This window comes from Mus musculus, chromosome 13, assembly GCF_000001635.26.
Source record: "Mus musculus strain C57BL/6J chromosome 13, GRCm38.p6 C57BL/6J".
Lineage (NCBI taxonomy): Eukaryota > Metazoa > Chordata > Mammalia > Rodentia > Muridae > Mus > Mus musculus.
Window position 1 is genome coordinate 102553802 of NC_000079.6, and position 25977 is coordinate 102579778.

At 40.9% G+C, this 25977-nt stretch overlaps 1 long non-coding RNA gene across 3 annotated transcripts in view; it reads right to left on the bottom strand.

Annotated features, from left to right (window-relative positions):
- Gm29927 overlaps positions 1–25977 on the bottom strand; it is a 46615-nt gene that overhangs the window by 8068 nt on the left and 12570 nt on the right. Inside the window, exons 2-3 of one of the 3 annotated variants that reach the window (XR_873883.1) lie at positions 12793–12910; positions 299–494 (exon numbers count right to left, since the gene is read on the bottom strand). This is a non-coding gene — a long non-coding RNA (predicted gene, 29927). Of the gene's footprint in view, positions 1–298; positions 526–12792; positions 12911–25977 lie in introns of all 3 variants that reach the window. The other 2 variants (XR_382841.2, XR_873884.1) reach the window with 2 other exon arrangements.

Here is a 25977-nt window from a genome sequence, read left to right on the forward strand (position 1 = left end):
AAAAGCCAAAGGAATCAGACTCAGTGTGCAGAAGGGACATCTGTAATCTGTACCCCTATGTCCTAGGCATCATTGTTCAAAACAACCAAGACACGAAACCATTGCAGTACCCTCCAATAGATAAAGGAGTAAAGGGGTAAATTGGTTTCTAGCTATTTTGCATATGCACAATGAAATAACATGCAGCCCTTTGAAAGGAGCAAAATTTGTCATTTACAGCATTAATGAAGCCAGCGGACATAGTGTTAAATGAAATGACTCAGGCATTATAAAATAAATATTAAGTAAACTTACTTACCTATAGTTTTAACAAATCAAATTCAGTAGAAGCACCCAGTAGAAAAGTAGTTACCAAAGACTGGAGGTGGGGAAGCACCTCCAGTCACAGGAAGCCTTGCTGGAAGGGTGTAATACTTCAGCTTGGCGGGAGAGAAGGAATAGAGCCTCTTCAATGTACATTATGGTGAATATAGTTCTTCATAACATGCTGTATACTTCAACGAAGAAGAGATGAATGTAAGAGTTCTAATCACAAAGAAGAGACGAATGGTTAAGGAAGTGAATATGTTAAGCAGCATGATTCTATTATTCTACATCTTTGTGAGTAAGCATTGCATAGTATTCACGTATATCATTTCCTCTTTTTTCATTTGCCTTTTAATTGAAAATAGATTCTTGTCGGGCAGTGGTGGCGCACGCCTTTAATCCTAGCACTTGGGAGGCAGAGGCAGGCAGATTTCTTAGTTCGAGGCCAACCTGGTCTACAGAGTGAGTTCCAGGACAGCCAGGGCTACACAGAGAAACCCTGTCTCAAAATAAAACAAAACAAAACAAACAGAAAAAGAAAAAAAAAGAAAATAGATTCTTTTCTCATATAATATATCCTGAATATATTTCCTCTTTCTCTACCTTTCCGAGTTTGCTCTCACCTCACCTCTCATGTGAGCCCATTACCTTTCTGTTTCTCCTTAGTAAAACAATATGCTTCTAAGGAATAACAACAAAACATAACAATATATAAAATATAATAAGATGAAACAAAAACTATCGCATCAAAGTTGGACAAAACACACCAAAACACCAGCAGAAGGGAAGAAGGGAAAGAACCCAAGAAAACACACATGGATCAGAGGCCCACTTGTTCACACAGCCAGGAACTGCCTACAAAGATTAAACTGGAAGCCGTAATGTATAAGGAAACCTGGTGCAGCCCCGTGCAGGTGTGTGCATCCTACTTCAGAGGGCTTTGTTTCCTTGGGGGTCCTCCATCCCCTCTGGCTCTTATGCTCTTTCCACCTCTTCTTCTGTGGAACTTCCTGAGCTCTGAGGGGAGGGGTTTAACAGAGACATCCCATTTAGGGCTGAGTGTTCCAAGGTCTGTCTCTGTCTCTGTATCTTTCTATCTGTGTTTGTGTCTGTCTGTCTGTCTGTCTGTCTGTCTGCCCCGTATGTCTCTGTATCTCTCTGTCTCTATCTCTGTGTGTCTCTGTCTTTGTGTGTCTCTCTCTGCCTCTCTCTCTTTCTCTCTCTCTCTCTCTCTCTCTCTCTCTCTCTCTCTCTCTCTCTCTCTCTCTCTCTCTGTCTCCGCCCCCCCTTTCTCTAATGTCTGGCCTGGGTTTATATATTTATTCCCAGATGTTGCAAGAGGAAGCTGCGCTGATGTTATCTGAACAAGGCACTGGTCTATAAGCATAGCAAAATATCATTAGCACTTGTTTTATCTTGATATTTGGAGGGGGCTTAAGGGAGAGATACATAAAACTAAGGAGTAGTATGAAACCTAATATAGTAGAAATTCTACACACACACACACACACAGAGAGAGAGAGAGAGAGAGAGAGAGAGAGAGAGAGAGAGAGAAGTTGAGGAGGAAGGGGTTTATTTAGCTTACACTTCCATATCACTGTTCATCATCCAAGGAAATAAGGACAGGAACTGAAACAGGGCAGAGACCATGGAGGAGCGTTGCTTACTGGCTTATTCAACATGGCTTGTTCAACTGGCTATTTTTTAGAACCCAGAACTAGTAGCCTAGGGATAACACCATCCACAGTGGGCTTGGCCCTCCTCTATCAATAACTAATAAAGTTAATGTCCTAGAGCTGGGCATTATAACGGCATTTTCCTCATTGAAGTTCCCTCCTCTCAGATAACTTTAGCTTGCATCAAATGAACATAAAACTCTCCATCACAATGATCTAATGAAATCACCCGATAACAGAGGAAACAGAGTGCCACCAAGTGAAGCTTCCAGTACTGGGGACTGGGTTACATCTGAGTTGTTGGCCAAAGGGGACCCATGGGAATAACTACACAGCCTACACAACACATTGAACATGAAAGAGTCAAGCTGATAGCTACATAAGAGTCTTTACCCCAACTAGTTAGTGCTCATGAAAACATAGCTATTGGAAGAGAATCTACAACTACTAGTTTACTAAACCACATAATCCTGAACAATAATCTATAAACATTTGTCCTTATATCCACAGATCAATGTCACTGTCACTACTCCTCAAGGAAACTTGTCTTTGCAAGAGACAAAGACTACTACTGAAAAGCACAACCACTCAAAATACAAAGATGTAGAGCCCAGTGCCAATTGATACATCTTCCAAACACTTTTTACACCTGGTGCTCAGGGAACACTGTGGAAGAGGAGCAGGAAAAGACTGTAAGAGCCAGAGGATCTTGCTGTAAGATTGTGTCTCCTAGTGATAGCAGAAGCTACTCTCATAAAGTCTTACCAATATGACTGCCCACATGTGATCTGAGCAAGACTAACATCAATGAACATGTCAATCTGGCTGGGGAAAAGCCCATGGAGACTTAATCCAGAAAATCTGAGAATGGGAGAGATGGTCTTCATCAGTGAAAAGCACACCAGTTGGTTGTCCAGTACCAAATGGTCAATCCTGAGAAAAATATACGTGTGTGTGTGTGTATGTGTGTGTGTGTGTGTGAACATTGCATGGACTGAACATATATTGAGGAATATATATGTACATACGTAATCATATATGCATGCAGTAACGATTCCCAAAAAATGGCCATGAATTTGAATGAGAGAGGGGAGGGGTATGTGTGAGGAATCAGAGGGAAGAAAGAGAAGGGAGAACTGTAATTAAATTATAATATCAAAATTTAAATATAAAAAAAATTTTTAAAAGAGTCACTGCTACTCACACACCTTAAAAAATGAAGAAATTAAAATGAGGTTCTAAGATGGTAAGATGGCCAGAATAATGTGGAAGAGTTTAAATTCTACACACAATAAACACTGCCCACATCTCTCATGTTAACAATCATAATCCCTCCCTCCAATCCGTGGGTTCCAGAAGGTCTATGCGTACCATATAAGACAAAGGGAAACAGGAAGTAAGACACCATTATAGCTCTGCCAGGTATATGTTGCCCACAAAGAAGAATTCTCTGGTAAATTGGGCAAGAATCCTTTTTTTTTTTTAATTAGATATTTTCTTCATTTACATTTCAAATGCTATCCCCTTTCCTAGTTTCCTCTCCAAAAATCCCCTATGCCCTCCCCTCGCTTACTGCTCACCAACCCACCTGCACCCACTTCCTGGCCCTGGCATTCCCCTATACTGGGGCATAGAATCTTCACAAGATCAAGGGCCTCTCCTCCCACTGATGGCTGACTAGGCCATCCTCTGCCACATATGCAGCTAGAGACACAAGTCCTACCATGTGTTTTCTTTGATTGGTGGTTTAGTCCCAGGGAGCTCTGGGGTTACTGGTTATTTAATATTATTTTTCCTCCTATAGGGCTGTAGACCCCTTCAGCTCCTTGGGTACTTTCTCTACCTCCTTCATTGGGGACCCTGTGTTCCATCCAATAGATGACTGTGAGCATCCATTTCTGTATTTTCCAGGTACTGGCATAGCCTCACAGGAAACAGCTATATCAGGGTCCTGTCAGCAAAATCTTGTTGCCATCAGGAATAGTGTCTGGGTTTGGTGGCAGTTTATGGGATAGATCCCTGGGTGGAGTAGTCTCTGGATAGTCCTTCCTTCAGTCTCAGCTCTGAACTTTGTCTCTATAACTCCTTCCATGGGTATTTTGCTCCCCCTTCTAAGAAGGATCAAAGTATCCAGACATTGGTCTATCTTCTTCTTGAGTTTCGTGTGTTTTGCAAATTGTATCTTGGGTATTCTAAGTTTCTGGGATAATATCCACTTATCAGTGAGTGTATATCATGTGTGTTCTTTTGTGATTGAGTTACCTCATTCAGAATGATATCCTCCAGATCCATCTATTTGCCTAAGAATTTCATAAATTCGTTGTTTTTAATAGCTGAGTAAATACTCCTTTGTGTAAATATACCACATTTTCGGTATCTATTCCTCTGTTGAGGGACATCTGGGTTCTTTCCAGCTTCTTGCTGCTATGAACAAAGTGGAGAATGTGTCCTTATTACAAGTTGGAACATCCTCTGAGTAGATGCCCAGGAGTGGTATTGCTGAACCTTCCAGTAGTACTATGTCCAATTTTCTGAGGAACCTCCAGACTGCTTTCCAGAGTGGTTGTACCAGCTTGCAATCCCACCAGCAATGGAGGAGTATTCCTCTTTCTCCACATCCTTGCCAGCATCTGCTGTCACCTGAATTTTTGATCTTAGCCATTCTGACTGGTGTGAGATGGCATCTCAGGGTGGTTTGGTTTGCATTTCCCTGATGATTAAGGATGTTGAACATTTTTTCAGGTGCTTCTCAGCCATTCGGTATTCCTCTGTTGACAATTCTTTTTTTAGCTCTCTGTTTAGCTCCTGATCTTTAATAGGGTTATTTGGATTTCTGGAGTCCAACTTCTTGATATATATATAATATTAGTCCCCTATCGGATTTAGGATTGGTAAAGATCTTTTCCCAATCTGTTTGTTGGTTGGCATTTTGTCTTATTGACAGTGTCCTTTGCCTTATAGAAGCTTTGCAATTTTATGAGGTTCCATTTGTCAATTCTGGATCTTACAGCACAAGCAACTGCCGTTCTGTTCAGGAATTTTTCCTCTGTGCCCATATCTTTGAGACTCTTCCCCACTTTCTCCTCTGTAAGTTTCAGTCTCTCTTTTTTATGTGGAATTCCTTGATCCACTTAGACTTGAGCTTTGTACAAGGGGATAAAAATGGATCAATTTGCATTCTTCTACATGCTAACCACCAGTTGAGCCAGCACCACTTGTTGAAAGTGCTGTCTTTTTCTCACTGGATGGTTTTAGTCCCTTTGTCAAAGATCAAGTGACCATATGTATGTGTGTTCATTTCTGGGTCTTCAGTTCTATTCCATTTGATCTACCTCTCTGTCACTGTACCAATACCATGCAGTTTTTATCACAATTGCTCTGTAGCACAGCTTGAGTCAGGGATTCAACCAGAGGATATTTTATTGTTGAGAATGGTTTTTGCTATCCTAGGTTTTTTGTTATTTCAAATGAATTTTCAAATTGCCCTTTCTAACTATGTGAAGAATTGAGTTGGAATTTTGATGGGGATTGCATTGACTCTGTAGATTACTTTCGGCAAGATAGCCATTTTTACTATATTAATCCTGCCAATCCATGAGCATGGGAGATCTTTCCATCTTCTGAGATTTTCTTTAATTTCTTTCTTCAAGACTTGAAGTTCTTATCATACAGATCTTTCAGTTCCTTAGAGTCACATGAAGGTATTTTATATCATTTGTGACTATTGTGAAGGGTGTTGTTTCCCTAATTTCTTTCTCATCCTGTTTATCCTTTGTGTAGAGGAAGGCCACTAATTTGTTTGAGTTAATTTCATATCCAGCTACTGCACTGAAGTTATTTATCAAGTTTAGGAGTACTCTGGTGGAATTTTTACAGTCACTTATATATACTATCATATCATCTGCAAATAGTGATATTTCGACATCTTCCTTCCCAATTTGTATCCCCTTGATCTCCTTTTGTTGCCTAATTGCTCTGGCTAGGACTTCAAGTACTATATTTAATAGGTAAGGAGAAAGTGGGCAGCCTTGTCTAGTCCCTGATTTTAGTGGGATTGCTTCAAGTTTCTCTCCATTTAGTTTAATGTTGGCTACTGGTTGCTGTATATTGCTTTTATCATGTTTAGGTATGGGCCTTGAATTCCTGATCTTTCCAAGACTTTTATCAGGAAGGTCTGTTGGATTTTATCAAATGCTTTCTAACCATCTAATGAGATGATCGTGTGTTTTTTGTCTTTGGGTTTGTTTATATAGTGGATCATATTGATGGATTTCCATATATTAAAACATCTGTGCATCCCTGAGATGAAGCTTACTTGATAATGATGGATGATCATTTTGATGCGTTCTTGGATTCGGTTTGCAAGAATTTTATTAAGTATTTTTGCATCGATATGCATAAGGGAAATTGGTCTGAAGTTCTCTTTCTTTGTTGGATCTTTGTGTAGTTTAGGTCTCAGAATAATTGTGGCTTCATAGAATGAGTTGGGTAGAGCACCTTCTGTTTCTACTTTGTGGAATAGTTTGAGGAGAGTTGGAATTAGGTCTTCTTTGAAGGTCTGATAGAACTCTGCACTAAACCCATCTGGTCCTGGGCTTTTTTTGGTTGGGAGACTATTAGTGACTGCTTCTATTTCTTTAGGAGATATAGGACTGTTTAGATCATTAATCTGATCCTGATTTAACTTTGGTACCTGGTATCTGTCTAGAAACTTGTCCATCTCATCCAGGTTTTCCAGTTTTGTTGAGTATAGCCTTTTGTAGAAGGATCTGATGAGGTTTTGGATTTCCTCAGTTTCTGTTGTTGTGTCCTGCTTTTCATTTCTGATTTTGTTAATTAGGATACTGTCCCTGTGCCCTCTAGTTAGTCTGGCTAAGGGTTTATCTATCTTGTTGATTTTCTCAAAGAACCAGCTCCTAGTTTGGTTGATTATTTGTATAGTTCTTTTTGTTTCTACTTGGTTTATTTCAGCCCGGAGTTTGATTATTTCCTGCCTTCTACTCCTCTTGGGTGAATTTTCTTCTTCTTGTTCTAGAGCTTTTAGGTGTGCTGTCAAGCTGCTAGTGTATGCTCTCCCCAGTTTCTTTTTGGCTATACTCAGAGCTATGAGTTTTTCTCCTAGAACTGTTTTCATTGTGTCCCATACGTTTGGTTATGTTGTGGCTTCATTTTCATTAAATTCTAAAAAGTCTTTAATTTCTTTCTTTATGTCTTCTGTGACCAAGTTATCATTAAGTATAGTGTTGTTCAGCTTCCATGTGAATGTTGGCTTTTTATTATTTATGTTGTTATTGAAGATCAGCCTTAGTCCATGGTGATCTGATAGGATGCATGGGGATATTTCAATATTTTGTATCTGTTGAGGACTGTTTTGTGACCAATTATATGGTCAGTTTTGGAGAAGGTGCCATGAGGAGCTGAGAAGAAGGTATATCCTTTTGTTTTAGTATAAAATGTTCTATAGATATCTGTTAAATCCATTTGTTTCATAACTTCTGTAAGTTTCAATGTGTCTCTGTTTAGTTTCTGTTTCCAGAATGTTTCCATTGATGAGAGTTGGGTGTTGACGTCTCCCACTATTATTGTTTGAGGTGCAATGTGTGCTTTGAGGTTTACTAAAGTTCCTTTAATGAATGTGGATGCCCTTGCATTTGAAGCATAGCTGTTCAGAATTGAGAGTTCATCTTGGTAGATTTTACCTTTGATGAGTATGAAGTGCCCCTCCTTGTGTTTTTGGGTAACTTTGGGTTCAAAGTCGATTTTATTCAATATTAGAATGGCTACTCCAGCTTATTTCTTGTGACCATTTGCTTGGAAAATTGTTTTCCAGCCTTTTACTATGAGGTAGTGTCTGTCTTTGTTTCTGCAGTGGGTTTCCTGTATGCAGCAAAATGTTGGGTCCTGTTTATGTAGCCTGTCTGTTAGTCTATGCCTTTTTATTGGGAAATTGAGTCCATTGATATTAAGAGGTATTAAGGAAAAGTAATTTTTGCTTCCTGTTATTTTTGTTGTTAAAGTTGGAATTCTGTTCTTGTGGCTATCTTCTTTTAGATTTTTTTTGAAGGATTACTTTCTTCCTTTTTCTAGGGTGAGTTTCTCTCCTTGTGTTGGAGTTTTCCCCTTATTATCTTTTGAAGGGCTGGATTCATGGAAAGATACTGTGTGAATTTGGTTTTCTCATGGAATACTTTGGTTTCTCCATCTATGGTAATTGTGAGTTTTGCTGGGTATAGTAGCCTGGGCTGGCATTTGTGTCCTCTTAGGATCTATATAACATCTGTCCAGGATCTTCTGGCTTTCATAGTCTCTGATGAGAAGTCTGGTGTAATTCTAATAGGTCTGTCTTTATGTTACTTGACCCTTTCCCTTACTGCTTTTAGTATTCTATCTTTATTTAGTGAATTTGTTGTTCTGATTATTATATGTCAGGAGGAATTTCTTTTCTGGTTCAGTAAATTTGAAGTTCTGTAGGCATCTTGCATGTTCATGGGCCTCTCTTTCTTTAGGTTAGGGAAGTTTTCTTCTATAAGTTTGTTGAAGATAACTTTAAGGAGGCAAACTCTTCCCCTGGCAAGAAAGGTACACAGAGGACTGGGGATCAGCTCCAACTCCTGGCTGAGGATGAAGGCCCAAAGGAACCCTGTCCAAGAAACTCTGGTGCTTCTGTGCCGACCCCGCCTCAGAGAGACCCTGGATAGAAAATCTTGGGCAACCATCCTTAAGACAAGTGTGAAGCCTGAATTAGTATGATCTTTTCCTTCCAGCACCAACTTAAATGTGTTGGGAGCTTCAAGATTCCTATTTGTATGGGGAACAAGACTCTCTCTGTTACCAAGAGGAAACAGGAAACAGATCTAGGCCCACCTTCTTGTTCTTCTCATTGTTCAGATAGAGGAAGCAGCAGAGAAAGTCCCACCCATTAGTGGTACTCTAATAAGAATAATGTATCTCCATCGGGAACCTAAGTCTAAACAAGTCATTTCAATACAACTTCTTCTCAGAAAGGGAAATGCATTATTATGAGAGGTTGCTCCCTCCCCTGAGATAGTTAATCTGAAATGTCAACTTTACTGGCTTCAGAAAGGCTTAGAGAGTAATAAAATACACTTTTGACAATGACCATGAGGATAGATGGCACATGGGGCAACAACGGATGAATAAAGAGCCAGTAGGTATGGATAACAGTGTCTAGTAGTCTGGAAGCCAGATAGAACCGCTCTTAAAAGAAGACAAAAGTTTTCTAGGACAGCACTACTCGGCTTGTTTCCTGGCAACCTTGAGGTACATAGTTTTCTTCTGTGACAATACACTGTCTTGTCAGGAACCTAGAAACATATGACCAAGTAGTTATGAAATTAAAACTCTCAGATTGTGAGACTGAATAGGTTTTTCTTTATTATTTTAGATATTTATCAAACTGACAAAAATATGATCAGCCTAGCCTCAGGGACTACAAAGCTATTTCTCCTTAAAAAGTACTCTCTGACTTTCTTAGGTGAGATGAGCTACACTTTTTATGGTACTCCTAGGACAGGATGAACATGACAACTGTGTCAGGGGGTTAGTTTTGATCACCATTCTGGGGAAACATGACCTTAAGCAGCAAGTAGACTGTATTATATTTTTCCACAGAAAAAAATAACAAACACATTCCAATTTGATTTATGATACAGATGTTTGTGAAAAAAATATCTCCAAAATAAATCTGGCCTCACACACAAATCACTCAAGGTTTGGAGGTTTTGCCAGCTACATAACTCTCATAACATTCTTGCTGCTTTGTCAGTTTTATCACCTAAACATTGTGCTAGTGTGGCTGGCTATCTTTAAAATATTTTTAGTGAGATTTAACTGAGGGGGCAGGGGAAAGATGATAGATAGATAGATAGATAGATAGATAGATAGATAGATAGATAGATAGATAGATTCATCTGACTTTGGAATTACTGAGGAGACATACCTCTCAGTGCCCTTGAGGGAGTTTCTAGGGTGGTATAACTAAGGAGAGAAGAACCATCTTGAATATGGCTAGCATTATCCTAGCAGTTAAAGCCCATACCCGAATAAAAAAGGGGAAATTCAGATGAATGTTGACATCCCTCTTTTCCTGGTAAGCTGAGATGTGAGTGACCCCAGCCACACGCTCATGCTGGCATCAATCCATTATGCCTTCCCCATTCTAATGCACTGTACCCTCTCAAAGCCAAAATAAACCCTTCCAGTTATAAGCTGCTTTTGTCTGTTGCGTGGTCACAGCAATGAGAAAAGTAACACGCACAAGCACACGTGTGTGCATGCAAACACACACACACACACATGCTCACTCTCACACTACTGAATTCTGATGTTGTCAAAAAGCAACAGAGCTGTTTTGTCCTATTGACAGTGTCCTTTGCCTTAAAGAAGCTTTTCAGTTTCAAGAGGTCCCATTTATCAATTGTTGATCTTAGAGCCTGTGAGCCATTGGTGGTGTTCTGTCCCAGAAAATTTCCCCTGTGCCAAGGAGTTCAAGGATATTCCCCACTTCATCTTTTATTAGTTCAGTGTATCTGGTTTTATATTAAGGTCCTTGATCCACTTGGCCTTGATATTTGTGCACGGTGATAAATATGGATAAATTTGCATTCTTCTATATGTGGATCACCAGTTAGACCAACACCATTACTTGATAATGCTTTCCTTTTTCCACTGTATGGTCTTGGATTCTTTGTCAAAGATCAAGTGTCCATAGGTATGAAGGTTTATTTCTGGGTCTTTAATTGTATTCGACTGTCTGTTTCTGTACTAATACCATGAAGTTTTTGTCACTATTGCTCTGTAATATAGCTTGAGGTCAGGGATGGTGATTCCTCCAGAAGCTTTTATTGTTCAGAATTGTTTTTTGGTTTTCTATATGAAGTTTAGAATTGCTCTTTCCCTGTCTGTGAAGAATTGCATTGGAATTTAGATGGGAAATATACTAAATCTGTAGATTGCTTTTGGTAAGATGTCCATTTCCCCTATGATAATACTACCAATCCATGAGCATGAGAGATCTTTCCATCTTCTGAGGAAAGACCTGGGATGGGTAAGACTCCCAATACTCAATGTCAATGACCTTAGCCAAAATGCCCAGCAGTGGGGATATGGAACCTGAAAAGACCATCTCCAGAAGTTAGACAGGGCCCCAGTAGAGGGATAGGGACACCAACCCACTTTCAAAATTTCTGATCCAAAATTGATCCTGTCTAAAAGAAATGGAGAGACAAAAATGGAGCAGAGACTGGATGAATGGCCAACCAAATTGAGATCCATCCCAAGGCCAAGTACCAAACCCTGACACTATTACTATTACTGTGTTGTGCTTACAGACAGGAGCCTAGCATGCCTGTCCTCTGAGAAGCTCTACAAAACAAAACAAAACAGAACAAAACAAAACAAAACAAAACAAAACTGACTGAGACAGATACAAACAGGCAAGCATTGGACTAAAGTCAAGGACCCCTATGGAAGAGTTACAGGAAGAATTGAAGGAACTGAAGGTAATAGCAACTCCATAGGAAGACCAACAGTGTCAACTATCCTGGAACCCTGGGAACTCTCAGAGACTAAAGCACCAACCAAAGAGCATACACATACTGGTCCAAGACCCCTGGCACATATGTAGCTGTGGGCTGTTTTGCCGAGCCTCTGTGGGAGATGTACCTAATCCCATAGACACTTGATGCCCCAGGGAGTGGAAAGGCCCGGATGGGGCACCTTCTCAAAGGCAAAGAGGATGGGGGATGGAGGAAGAACTCTGCAAGTTGGGGCTAGAAGAGGCAACATTTGGAATGTAAATAAAATAATTTTTAAAAGCAACAAAGCAACTATGAGCACTTACTTGTCTACTGTATTGTTTAACATTGAGAGACAATTTAAAATGTATTCTTGTTAAATTCCACTATGCTTTAAAATTATAGCCAACATCTAATAGTTGGAAGATCTTAAAGTAAATATTTAGTAACAATGCTTAATTGAAAATAAGTAATTCTGACTCAAGTGTCCAGTTAAGAAGGAAGACCTGGTCACCCGATCAAACATGTAGACCATCTTTACAGCTGTCATAATTAGCAGACCTAAACTTCAAAAGTAAGTAAACTTGACTTTGCAGTTGGTGTTCTAATATGTCTCTGTGTCTTAGTTAGCTCTTTCTTATCACATTTGCAAGATTATTCCTTTTGGTTCATTTTCTTCTTCTTCAGAGACTTGACTACTCTTCCTCCCAAGCAGAGACCCCTCTACCACTACAGCTGCTCTATATGAAACCAACATGTGGCTCAAGCCCAGGTTGTGGCTTCAGTGTTACTAGATGCCATGATCTAGGCAAGGTAATTCTCCAATTAAAAAAAAATGAAAATAGTGATTACATGTTACTATAGGGTCATTGTGAAAAATAATCTTTCTTAATTGACATATTTGTTCTTTGCCAGAAAGGAGTTAAGACAATTGACACAAATATATATGAATAAAAGGTAGGACCTACACAGAACAAGATATGACATATAAAAGTGGAATTGGAAACAGTGTTAATAGAGCTGAGGACTAACCTAAAGTCTAGGTCACATAGATTTGGTATAAGTGACCCACAAAGTGGACAGTTGTCCATGGTAAGTAGCAAGATAGACAGACTCATGCCTAGTAAGACATGAGCCATTTGTTCAACTGTTGCTTATCCTTGTAGGTGCATGAGCTTTGACATAGTGGAATCTCTGCATGGTCACTGGCTCTCCATTCTACACTCGTATCCTAGAATCAGAAAAGTGTATGCAACCAAGAGAATAAGCCCTACCTTGCAAGCTGGCAAAGAGAAGTATCCAGCAGGTGGCTTACTAATTGCTAGTTTCCTCTCCATTCCTTTTCTTCTCTTTTCTTCGTTACTTCAGCATCTTCTTGGGTGGTGAAGATGCCTGTGAAAAACTCTCTTTTAAACTACTGAATTGCCCTCTGTTTATCTTCATTTCACTTATAATCATTAGCAGCAGTACAATATCCATATCAATGTCAAAAAGTTACATAATGATATTTGCTTTTTTAAAAAAAGGAAAAGAAAACACTAGTTTCCTCTCAAGATTTCAACTATGATAATAAAACCAAAAGTACCTTTAAAAACTTGCCTTGAACTACCCAAAGCCATTAATGTCACATGCAATATATCAGAGTTGATTTCTTGACAGAAGGTTAATTAGTTCTCTCCCATAGGATAGCATTGCCATAATTAAACCTATAACAACAACCAAAAAGCACCCTTGGGCAATTTAAGAGATCCTGACAGTAATAAGAAATGGCAGTGGGCACTGCGTACCAAAGCTATTTTCTACTTGCTGCTGTTAAATTGTCTTTGGCATAAGAAAGCAAGACTTCCCGTGCCAGATAAAGTCTAGGCCCGAGAGAGAGAGAGCCCATTCACAATAGAAGGCAGGTACTACAGCCTTCTGCTAGATCTTCCTTTTCAAGCTCTTCTCTAATGAGAGCAGGAGATCCAAATGTAGATTCAGCCTTGCTCCTGGTGTATGCCATAGCTCATTTCCCATGGTAATGATATGATTAATAGCATCTGTTCTATGACCTAATTATAGTCTGATATTACATATTCATATCTTGCCTGTATGAGGTAGGAGTGGCCAGGAGCCTGTAGACATTAGGAGACAGCCTGTGTGGGCAAGTTTCTTTTGGGGGAAGCATGAAATAAGACTAGTGCAAAAGCTGACTGATGGTTTAAGTACTCCTTGAAATAGCCAAAGGGCACACTTTTCTATCATCTATTCAGCCATGAGGAGACTATACAGTTCTCCTAGGGACACATTACTCACACCTTGCAAAGTGTTCTGGATGTCCTATTCAATAGCCTTGATTCATTAGGACACTCCTGGTAAGAATGAGAGATTCTTGATTCAAAGTAGAGGGCTGGAGAGATGTACTGTTTGTTAAGGGTGCTTGTCTTGAAAGCATGAAGACATGGGTTTGAATCCCTAACATCCATGTAGAAGCCAGCAGAGCTGTGGGTTGTTCTAACCAGAGTGCAGGGGATACAGAGACAGGAAGGCCCCTGGAGCTGACTGCGCAACCATGCTGGCTTAGCTGATGTGCTCTGACTTCATTGAGAGACTCTATCTCAGGAAATAAATACATTTTGGAGGGTTTTTATCTCACAATGCTTTATCTGTGCTTGCTTGCTTGCTTGCTTGCTTTCTTTCTTTCTTCCTTTCTTTCTTTCTTTTTTTCTTTCCTTTTGCTTCCCAGATCATATTATGGTTTCTGGTTTGGTTTTTATGGCTTTTCTATGTGTGAATATATGCATGTCTCAGCATCTGTGTTTCTTGTGCTTTTTCTTTGGCTTTTCTGTTTTCTCTTTGTTTATTTGTACTGTCTGTTTGTTTCTGTTTTATTCTTACTCTTTTGAGTCTGTTTGTATTCTAACTGGAGAGAGAAAGAAAGGGTGTGGATTTGGGTGGGTGGGGAAGTGAAGAGGATCTGGGAAGAATCGAGGGAGGGGAACCATAATCAAAACATATTGTACAAAAAATTTCAATTTTACAAAAAAAAGAAATAGAGAGCAATTGAGAAAGGCATTCATTATCTATTTGGGCCTCCATAAGCACAATCACACATGTACATGTGTATCTGCATAATAGACACACACTCACACACACACACACACACACACACACACACACACACATCGAGGTAAGGAAAGAAATTTTCAAAGAAGAAAGTCAGTACCATGTACTCAAACCTCCCTGCACCACCACACAGGAATCAGGAAAGCAAACACCTGACATGTAAACACAGTGCTTAGAAGTGACAGAAAAAGAATATTACTATCCAAGAGATAAACCACACTAAAGCTCATGTGTCTTATTAAGAATATAACCCCCACCTGCTTTATTCTCAGGATGGCACTGATCTGAGTTCATGATCAGTGCTGTCTACCTCACTTTCGTTCCACTTTCAAAGCTCAGCTGAATATCTGGTAATTGATTGGTGGGCACACACACACTCAGACATATAAATACATACACACACACACACAGAAACACACATATATACAAACACACACACCTGCACATATACATTCACACACAGACCCACGCACAGGCAACACACGCACTCACACAGACACACATACTCAAATAAACACAAATGCACACACTCACAAACATGCACACATACACATTCACATATACACACACAAACACGCACACTGCACATACATAAACACACACTGCACATACATACACATGCACACACACACACATAAACACACACTGCACATACATACATACACGCATGCGCACACACATACACACCAGAACAAATCAAGATGTCAATCTCAGACATGATTGAACTGCACAAAGCTGTTGGTGTGGTTCAAGAGCATGTCTGCATCTAAGCCTAGTTTCTCTTCAAGTCTCTGGAAAGCCATTGCCATAAATGATTCCTGTGAATTTGATCTTTAAGCAGAAATTTGGATGCTAAATGTGCAAGATCAAAGAAAAATAAAAGAATGAGACCTCACAGCCTGAAGCTGGTGTCATGAGGGAAACATGTCTTGTTTCCCTCCCCAAAGCATCTCTGAATTCTCCAGTCAGTTCCCTGATGGATAAACTCATGCTCTCGTGAATACTTCCATGAAGGAGTGAAGTCTGTTCCCTCCATCTCAATGACACGGGACATCCCAACAGCATGCTGTGCTCTTTACTGGCACCAGAGGGGCTGTGGTAAGCCACACATATGCCAGACTAAGAGTACAATGCTTAACCCACAGTCAACCCATTAGCCTTTAGATGCTTCCCTCATATTGTGCCTCCCAGCCACAGAAGCCCTAGCAATGGCTCAAGATGAAGTTGAAAAGCCGAGACCTCTGTTGCTAGTGGTGCTCCTGGCATTGTCACCATCACCATAGACCTACAAACTCCTATTCTACTACAAAGAACCCTGAGTTTTCACTGAATGACATGGACTTTGGCCATGCTCTCAGAATATCACGCAAACCAATGTTTGTCAAGCAAATAAAGGCGTGTGCTTAAGGGACATAAGTTTGTTAATGGTCACAATTTTCTCATAGATCTGATATCTGCTGTCATATCCAATGGGATCCATGAACAGACATACTAGTGACAAGTCTTTGGTGTCACTGAGAAGTCATATAACCATACTTCCAGTTCCTCATACATGAGATTACAAAAGTTATCTGCTTGGAAGTAATTTCTAATAACTTTTATTGGATTGTGATACAAGAAGAGGTATCAAAATGCCTCTATAAAGCTATGTACACTCTGAGGTGATTAAAGAATACCCTAATGATGGATAATTTATCAGAACGTTCATTCCTTGTGCAATAAAGACATGAATCATTAGATTTAAGACCTCATGATGGATAGGACAATGAGAAATTGACTTAAAGCAGATTAAAATATAGCTGAAAATATGAATAACCTAAGGTACAGCCTGAACAAGATATGGTGTAAACAGATCCACAGGAGGCTACAGAAATCAGTAGCAAACAAACAAATCCAGACACCTGCTGTTTCATCTCTAAGAACACTGAACCCCTTCCACATATCCAAAAACATTTTCATGTTCTTCATTGATTGAGCCCTGATCGATAAGACTTTATTCAATGATTCATTTTCTGGCTTAATTCTTGCACTTTGTCAAGTAGCCACAGCTATGACTTCACCACCATAAGTAGGTTGCTTAAATGGATTATGAATGATGTAACTCTGGTGACATGACAAACCCAGAACACAAACCAAGACCTCAAGACAAAAGGCATGTAACAGTATATTTTCATCTTGTCACCTTGTGTTTAGATGACAAGCTTCATGGAAAAAAATACCAGATGTTCTAAGTGGAAAATTCATTGATTGAATCTATCCTCAGCATTGAAAAATGCATAACATGAAGATAAACACACTAGCCTGTGCCTTAACCAAAGACCATTTGAAACTTACTTATGTATGTAACAAATATTTATCAGTGATTGAGAGAATAGATTTTCCACATGTGTAACATGACATTTTATGGCTTAGAATTTCCAACAACCACTTACTACTCACTCTCCCAGTGCCGTGACATGTAACAGTGTGGATCTAATATTTTAGGAACTATTATTCCTGCTGCTAAAAGCTGAACACTTAAAAGCAGATGCCCCACCTCTACCACTTTACAGCATGTGTCACCACTAATAAAATCACTACTAAGGAACCTTTAAATGCTAAGTTCTCTTTCCTTTATTATTCTGCCTTCTGAGTTGCCTCTTTTACCTTGTCACAAAATTTCATTTGGATTATGAATTTCAACAAATGCATGGATAATTATAGAACTTGGGATGCAGACACAGTTGGATCTTTTGAGTCTGAGGCTAGACTGGTCTTCAGAATGAGTTCCAGAACAGCCAGGTCTACACACAGACAATCACTGTCTCAAAAAAGAAAGAAAGAAAAGAAGAAGAGGAGGAAAAGGAAGAGGAGGAGGAAGAGGAAGAGGAGGAAGAGGAGGAGGAGGAGGAGGAGGAGGAGGAAGAGGAGGAGGAGGAGGAGGAGGAGGAGAAGAAGAAGAAGAAGAAGAAGAAGAAGAAGAAGAAGAAGAAGAAGAAGAAGAAGAAGAAGAAGAAGAAGAAGAAGAAGAAAAGGAAGTTGTTGTCTAAGTCCCAGTCCAGTCCATTCAGGGAGCGGGTCTTAGCCTCTACACTGGAAGAGTCACATTTTCTGTTGTTGTCATAGCAGAAGTTATTTCATGTTGCTAAAACTCAGGGATGTGGCAGCTTAGCCCAGTCCTTGTCAACTTCCAGTGGAAGTTCTATTCCCTCCCTCCAATGACATAGGACATCCCAACAACTCTCTGTGCTTCTTATTTACTTCATGAAAAGCCAGAAGGGGCTGTGGTGTGCCACACACAACCAGACCATAGACAAACAAACTCCTCTTTCACAAAGAGAATCCTCTGTGCTAGCCAGATGGACCCAACTTTACCCAGGGAGACAAGCCAAGTTAAGGGCTGGGTTGCTGAGTGAACTTTCTCTGAGGCCTCAGTCACTCATCATCATGACTGAACATTCTGGGGTGCTTGGGGTGAGGTTGTGGTCCTCTCAGTAAAAAGTCCATTTATCCATTATCTCTCTCCTTCTCTCTCTCTCTCCCTGAATCCCCATCTTCATGTTCCCCAAATATTATACCTTCTCTGTAAAGTGCAAAGCATTTCTTTCCATGTGGCCCTCTGTCTCCAATATCATGAAGCTAATTGTATTCAGGTAAAACCATTCTCCCTTCATTACTCTTTTCCAGGAGAAGACTTCTACTGAGAGATAGCTATCCAACTGTCTACACAGTATATTAAGAATGTCAAATAAAGGAATCTCTCACCAAAACCATCCAGTCCCCTCTTTCCAGATATGTTATTCTTAATTCCTACATTGCATTCCATTAAGAAACCTGTAGATATATATATGAAAAGAAGCTGGATCAGGCCATGGGGTGTAAAGCCAAGGACAGAAATGATTGTATATTTCCTAGTCATTACATCTACATAGATTCATTGGCAGAAAGCCTGTTCCTGATGGATTGGATATAACTCAACTAAACCACCACTGATGAAAGTTCAACACTTGCTACATACAGGTCGCTGTGCCTGCTGATGGGAAGAAAAGAAAGCAGAGTGCTATGCCTCTACCCATAGACACACACTGGGACCTTATTATGACTTGTCTTGTTTCCTTTCTAATTGTAAATTATATTATAAAACCCTATGGGTTTCAAATATTATCATGAATTTCACTGTGCCTCACTCTGGGCACATTTTAAAATATCTAAATAGCTTTTATAAAGTTTTTTTTGCTATGTACAAAATATCTTCAGTAAATATATCATATGCAACATTACTTTCCATTTACTTAATGTAACATTCCAATAATTTTATATAGTAGTAATTTTATTTATCGTTGGACTCCAGGGTACCTATGGAAGGTAATAACTTCCTGCTTATTCAGCTAAAGACTTTGTTTTCTCTTTAACTGAGACTGCACAGCAGATGCAACCCCCGGTTAATGAGAAGCCAGAATTTACTTGAATATTACAGGTCATTAGTTGGGTGATTGTCTCACTATTACAGACTATTAAGAGGTTCTTTCTGTTTTCCTTCCTTTCTTTAGTTATCAACTCTATTCCTTAGAGCAACTATGTAGCTTTAGTTCTACTGTGGCAGATCCCTGCTAGAAAGACAACAACCAAGCAGTTAGTGGCTGTGTGTCCCTCTAGCCCATTAGAGCTGATCCTTTAAAGTTCTGTGTGGGAACTGGCTTGTTTGTGCTTCTATGTCCTCTGTTGTGTTCAAGGGTAACTGTTTCTCTGTGTAACGTTTCACATACTGCGTTTCCTTCTGTCTAAAACATTGCTCTAATTCTTAAAATTAGAAGTGACTTTTTCTGAAAGCTAGGAGAAGCAGCAGCTTAGCATGGTGGGGCATATGGCTTCTGACAGCCTTCTGACAAAGGGCACAGGCTCTGATCACAGGGCACAGGTCCCAAGAGGAAGTAGGAGGGATCAGGGGAATGTTACACCAGGCCAGCCCTACTTTTCTGCACAGAAAACCACAGACCTCCACACAAGAAAGGGAAATTCCCCAACCTCTGTGCCAGTTTCCAAACCATAGAAGATGGCCAGCCATTCTACACAAGCTGCAGTTTTCAACGGCCTTTTCAAGCATGCCTCACAGCTCTTGAATAAATCAGATCATCCTCAATTCCCAAAGAAAGTGGCTGAGTCACAGAGGCTTGGCAAGGTGGCTGGGGAAAGTCCCTTAGTGGGGGAGCTGAAGGCAGAAGGCAGAGCTCCCAACTCCTTGTCCTGGACAAGGGGAAAGAGGCCACCCTGCCTCTTTATTATGTCCATCAGGGAACAGAAAACCAATTGTGACCCCCTAAGTCTCACAAAAGAGCAGTTCACTGCACTGCCAACAGTGGGCTCTGAATAAACGAAGCCTTGTGCTAAAAGTCTGCTGATCACAGTGCTCTGCTCCAAAGCCCAGAGCACCCTGACAGGATGGCCAGGCCGCAACAACTCAATTGCCTGGTTGGTGGGCAGTCCGCTAGTGCACGGCTTGCCAGGGAAGGGGGAGTCAGTAGGTCAGCCATTGAGGCCATGTTCTAGAAGAAGATGGAAACAAAGCATGCAGAAAGCCTTTTCTTGTGAGCGAGTTAACCCTTGCTTCTGAGTCACATATTTGGACTCGTTGGAGGCTTACAAGCAATGTTGGCACACCTGCTGACATAGGCTCAAGAGGTTGAACATATTTTGTCTTAACATGCATGTAGGTTTGGGGCTATACTAATGATGCCCATGAGACCATGAACTGGACAAGGAATTCCCAGGAATATTCTAAAAAAAAAAAAAAAAAGCCAAGAACTCAGCTCTTAAATGCTCTCAAGTCTGTATTTTACCTCAAACAATATAAGGAGAAGGAAGCAGACACATTAAGATAAATTGCCCAAATTGGCTAAATTTCACTGTAATAACAACTCTAAAACCATAGTAACCAAGCAATTCTTATTTCTTATCATCTGTTGATAGAATGGCTCTGTTTATAAGAGTCAAATCCCCATTTTACATATTCTCAAGAGAGAAGGGACAGCTCTGCAGGGTCTCTCGCTGACATAAAATAATACAACTTTTAAGAGTGACACATGTCATTTTGCTCAAAATCCATTGGCCAAATCTACTTGTATTGTCCTTTTCAATCTTTTTTATTAGATATTTTCTTTATTTACATTTCAAATGTTGTCCCCCTTCCTGGTCTCCCTCCAAAATCCCCCCTTATCCCCTCTTCCCTCCCCCTGCTCACCAACCCACCCATTCCCACTTCCTGGCCCTGGCATTCCCCTATACTGGGGCATAGAGCCTTCACAGAACCAAGAGGCTCTCCTAGCATTGATGACCGAGTAGGCCATCCTCTGCTACATATGCAGCTGGAGCCATGAGTCCTACCATGTGTACTCTTTGGTTGGTGGTTTAGTCCCAGGGAGCTCTGGGGGTACTGATTAGTTCAAATTGTTGTTCCTCTTATGAAGCTATAAACCCCTTCAACTTCTTGGGTCCTTTCTCTAGCTCCTTCATTGGGGACCCTGTTCTCAGTCCAATGGATGGCTGTGAGCATCTCCTTCTGTATTTGTCAGGCACTGGCAGAGCCTCTCAGGGAACAGTTATATCAGTCACCTGTCAGCAAGCTCTTGTTGGCCTCCACAATAGTGTCTGAGTACCAGAGGACCAAACAATACCACTCCTGGGCATAAACCCAGAAGATGCTCCAACAGGTAATAAGGACACATGTTCTACTATGCTCATAGCAGCCTTATTTATAATAGCCAGAAGCTGGAAAGAACCCAGATCTCCCTCAACAGAGGAATGGATACAGAAAATGTGTACATTTACATAATGGAGTACTACTCAGCTATTAAAAATGATGGATTTATGAAAATCTTAGGCAAATGGATGGATCTGGAGGATATCATCCTGAGTGAGGTAACCTAATCACAAAAGAACACACATGATACGAACTCAGTGATAAGTGGATATTAGCCCAGAAGCTCGGGAAACAATTCGCAAAACACATGAAATTCAAGGAGAAGGAAGATCAAAGTGTGGATACTTCTGTCCTTCTTAGAAGGGGGAACAAAATACCCATGGAAGGAGTTACAGAGACAAAGTGTGGAGCAGAGACTGAAGGAAGGGCCATCTAGAGACTGCCCAACCTGGGGATTCATCCCATGTCCTCAATCTTAAGGGGACTGAGACATGCAGGCCAGGCATCTATCCACAAGAGAAAGCCGAAGTGCTAGTAGCAGGCAGTGGGGTGCTGGTATTGGTAACACCCCCAACTGTATGCTGTGTCCTATAATCTACAGGCTGTGTCCTAGAGTGGCAAAACCTTCCATAGGACCAGAGAGCAACCCTAGAAAAGCTGAGGTACATCCAGGAGTAGAGCAACCAGAGACAATGATGTGAGGCTGACATACCCAAGGTGTCATTGATAAAATTATTTTGACCATGGCAAAAGGAAGGGAAGGCATATGGCCAACTAAAGAACAACCATACATGAAAAAAGTTATCCCATTGCTAGAGCTTTGAGTCCTCTATCTAAAGAGCTCTGTCCTGGTAGGAAGAGTAATTCTTTTCTTAAAAAGATATGTTTGTTTTTATGTATGTGAGTACACTGTTGCTGTCTTGAGACACACCAGAAGAGAGCATCAGATCCGATTACAGATGGCTGTGAGCTACCATGAATCTTTGGAAGAGTAGTCACTGCCATTAACCACTGAGCATCTCTCCAGCCCCCAGGAATAGAAATTCTTAAAGATGCCATGAGATGAAGAAAGTGAAAATCTTTGTTATTTTGGAAGATGGATTTAATGTGATATCTTCAATGATGGTCTTAGCTCTAGAAAATAATCTGCTGGTGTGAAATATTACAACTTGAGGCTGACACATGTCACTTTGCTCAAAATCCATTGGCCAGATCTACTTGCATTGTCCTTCTCAATCATAAGGGAACTGAGACATGCAGTCATTTCCTTGCCAGATAAGGTAGGTGAATTCAGCCCTACACATCCCCTACAAATAGTTCAGTAAATCCAGGTTCATCCTGTGATATATAGACATTGATATAGCCTTTGCCTTAGAAATGGGCCTATACATATCGGCCAACTGCAGACTCCTCAAACACCTATGACCCATCTGACCCATCTGACGTTCTCATCTCCTGCTTCTTCTGGACTTCACAGTCCCGGGCAACATGACTGCTGTATCTGGGGCAATTTTCAGAGAGCCAATAAAAACGCATACGCTTTCAAGACATAGCGCCACCTCTGAATCCAAAACTCGTGTGACTGTTGAGGAGCAAAGTGATCTCTTTTCTCTTTTCCTAGCATAAACACACATGGCAGAGGGACAGTGCCAAAGGTCACAGTGAGATGAGTTTAGAAACTCCTTCCAAGGACACTGCACTTCAAAGAAACCACACAGCAGTGTTCTGGTCACATGAACCCCAAGAATGTGTTGGCTATTTTTAAATCTTCAAAATCAGCCCACTTTTTCCACATGCATCACCCCTTTAGAATCTTCTTTACCCAAACTCCCCTGCTTGAAGTATCACAAGCTCACATGGACTTAATGGCTACAGAAGTCTTTACCACTTTTCCATGGAAATTGGGGGGTGAGGGGGGAGGCTTTACAAGATGATGTTTAAATAGTCCCAGCCTGCTCGTCCCTCTATATGAAACACTGGAAGCCTTAAGGAAGTTCCACCCAATGACCTTTTCCAGCACATAATTAAAGTGTGAGGTTTTCATAAGCCATGTGCTAAGATGTTTCTCGTCTTAACCCATCGGAGATCTGAAGTCTCCTGTGATTCCTGGCGGTTGCTCTGACACTTCTCAGAGTTCAAAAGCTAAGCAGCCAAATGCCACCAGGCTTTGGAGACACACAGTGCTGATGTGTTCGCCAAAGTGAAATGCTTTCTCATTAGAACTACACACAATCTGCAATTACTGGTCTGCGGAGGCTATTTAGAAACTCTGCGTGCATTTTTTTCCACCTCTCAAAGGCATCACAGCTCTGAGGCCATCCTTACCCCACTACCCCTTACCCTCATCTGGTTCCACTTGGTCAAGGTTGTTTTAATCCTATTAAAATGTCACATGTGGGTGATAAACTTTTCCACTGGGCCCCATGCACAGCCTTTAAGAGGTACTTTAATGCTGACTCATGAAATGCCTCCTCTTTAAGATGGAGGTGCATTTCTGCTCCTGACAGTTGCCTATCCACCAGCTCAGCCCTGCCCCCTCTATTTCACTCCTCTTCACCCCTCTGGCTCTTCACCACTGAAATTGGGTTACAGTTTCCCCAAGGCCACAGTGGCAAAGGAAATTCTCACTCATTATCTTCTGGTAGCTCACCTCCAAGCCAGCCAAGTGTATTTATTCACCTTCTCACCTCTGAAGCAATTGTTTAAGAACCATGCAAGCCTCCCTCGAGGAAGCTGCTCCAAATCCTCTCTGCAAGTCCAACCTCAAAGACATCACTGTACAGTACAATCCTTTTGGCTAATGAGAACAGGGTTCCCGGAAAACCATCGAGGCCTGGGTGAGTGGTAGTAACTGTGCCTACATTATTGCAAAGATTCATCCTTCTAAGGCATTGGAGGTCTCATGTCAAGCACTATCTTCTTGCTAAACCCAAACGCAGGATGAGATGGCTACTATGAATCCTTTTTTAGAAATTTGGACATCAAGGATCACAGAGAAGTAGTGACAAGTCTGAGATTGTGTGTCAATTAGAGATGAAGTTCGGGGGGGAAATGTCAGCCTGGCTCTAGGGGTCTTTCTTAATAGAAACCTTTCTAAATGACATTCAGATAAGGATGCAAGCGTAACCTCAAAACATCTCTGTAACTATTGATCTACCAGTTTTATGTCTACCTATGGGACAAAAGAACTTTCCCAAGAAGTAGAATGGTAGGAACTTAAGTCAGAGAGCAAGTAGCTCATTCTCCAGCCAGCACAGAAATCAGCTGATCAAACTCCAAACCAGACTGCCACACGCAAAGAAGGCAAGCACAGTCCTGTTCCCTCTGGAACCTGCTGGTCCCTCCAATGATCATGTTTGTAGATACTTACCCTGAAGGAAATTCCAACCACTATGTCCTGTTATGGCAGGGTGGGGTATTAAATACTTTGGGTAAGGGATGGAAAAGTCACTAACTATACTAACAGGTCCAGATCTTAATATGAGTGTTTACAAAGTCGAGACTTCTCCAGAATACAGCTCTGTGGTGACATATTCATAAGCAAGGAATATAGTTGCTATCACATACACTTTGTATGTTTGGATGAGAGAGGGAGGGAAGGAGGGAGGGAGAGAGAGGGAGAGAGAGAGAGCAATCTGCCCTCTCTCATGCCTTGCTGCAGTAAGCTGCACTACAAGAATCTCAAAATCCCACAGCACCTCAGCCCTATAACTCAGAAGCTTATATACCCTTCCTGGTTGGCACTGGGTACTTCCTCACTCATGACCTCTGCTTTACCTCTCTCTCTCCTGGCACTCAGTATTCCATCCCTGATTACCCCTGCCCTTGGCCCAGACTCACAGCCCCCAGGGTGCGAGGGTGAGAACTGCCCTATGTTGGAGCCTACACTTGTGTCTATGCCAAGGCAAAATTGCTAAGTAGGTGATGTGTCTCCATACACCCACCACATGTACCCAGTCTGTCCCACTCCTGGCTTATTCCCTGGACAAATCCTGGCACTGGTCCCTCAGGCACACTCAAAGACCTTGAGTAACATTTTATGGCTCGTGGAATTACTTGCAAGTTCTCTAAATCCATCCCAACCCCTTTTCATTGGCCAAGTCTGGCCTTTACTCTCACTACACCCTGTACCAAACTCTGACTCTGCCAAAAGGAGGTATTGCCACCTCCCCTGCAGCCTCTGACCTTGGGCAAACCTCTTCACCTCCTAGAATTTCATGTTCATTTATCAATTGCAGTACTCCAGGGTCTCTTTCTTTAAATATAGTTAAGAAAATTTGGGCTTTTTGGACAGTTACTAATTTAGGCATCAGAACACTCCTTTTAACCTTGGTAGAAGTTAGGTGTTTAGTTTACATCACCTACAAGTCTTATCCTGACTGGGGATATTACTTGACAGTAGATCAATGCATAGATACCAAATCCCCAGTTTGATCCATCCCTAGCAATGGGGGGGGGGGACTCTTTCTGGTACAGCATTGATCTCTGATTAGCAATAGCTGCTTATCTCTGGTCTTGGAAGGGTCCATTTCATGAAGTTGCCCCTGTGGGTTAACAAGTATGTTCACATTTGTCTGGACCATTTCAAAGATTCACCAGAGTCCGAGTGATCCAGCAATGAAAACTTATTTAAACCTAGGTTGCTACAAGTAAGAGGACATTTATGAATGAGATTTTT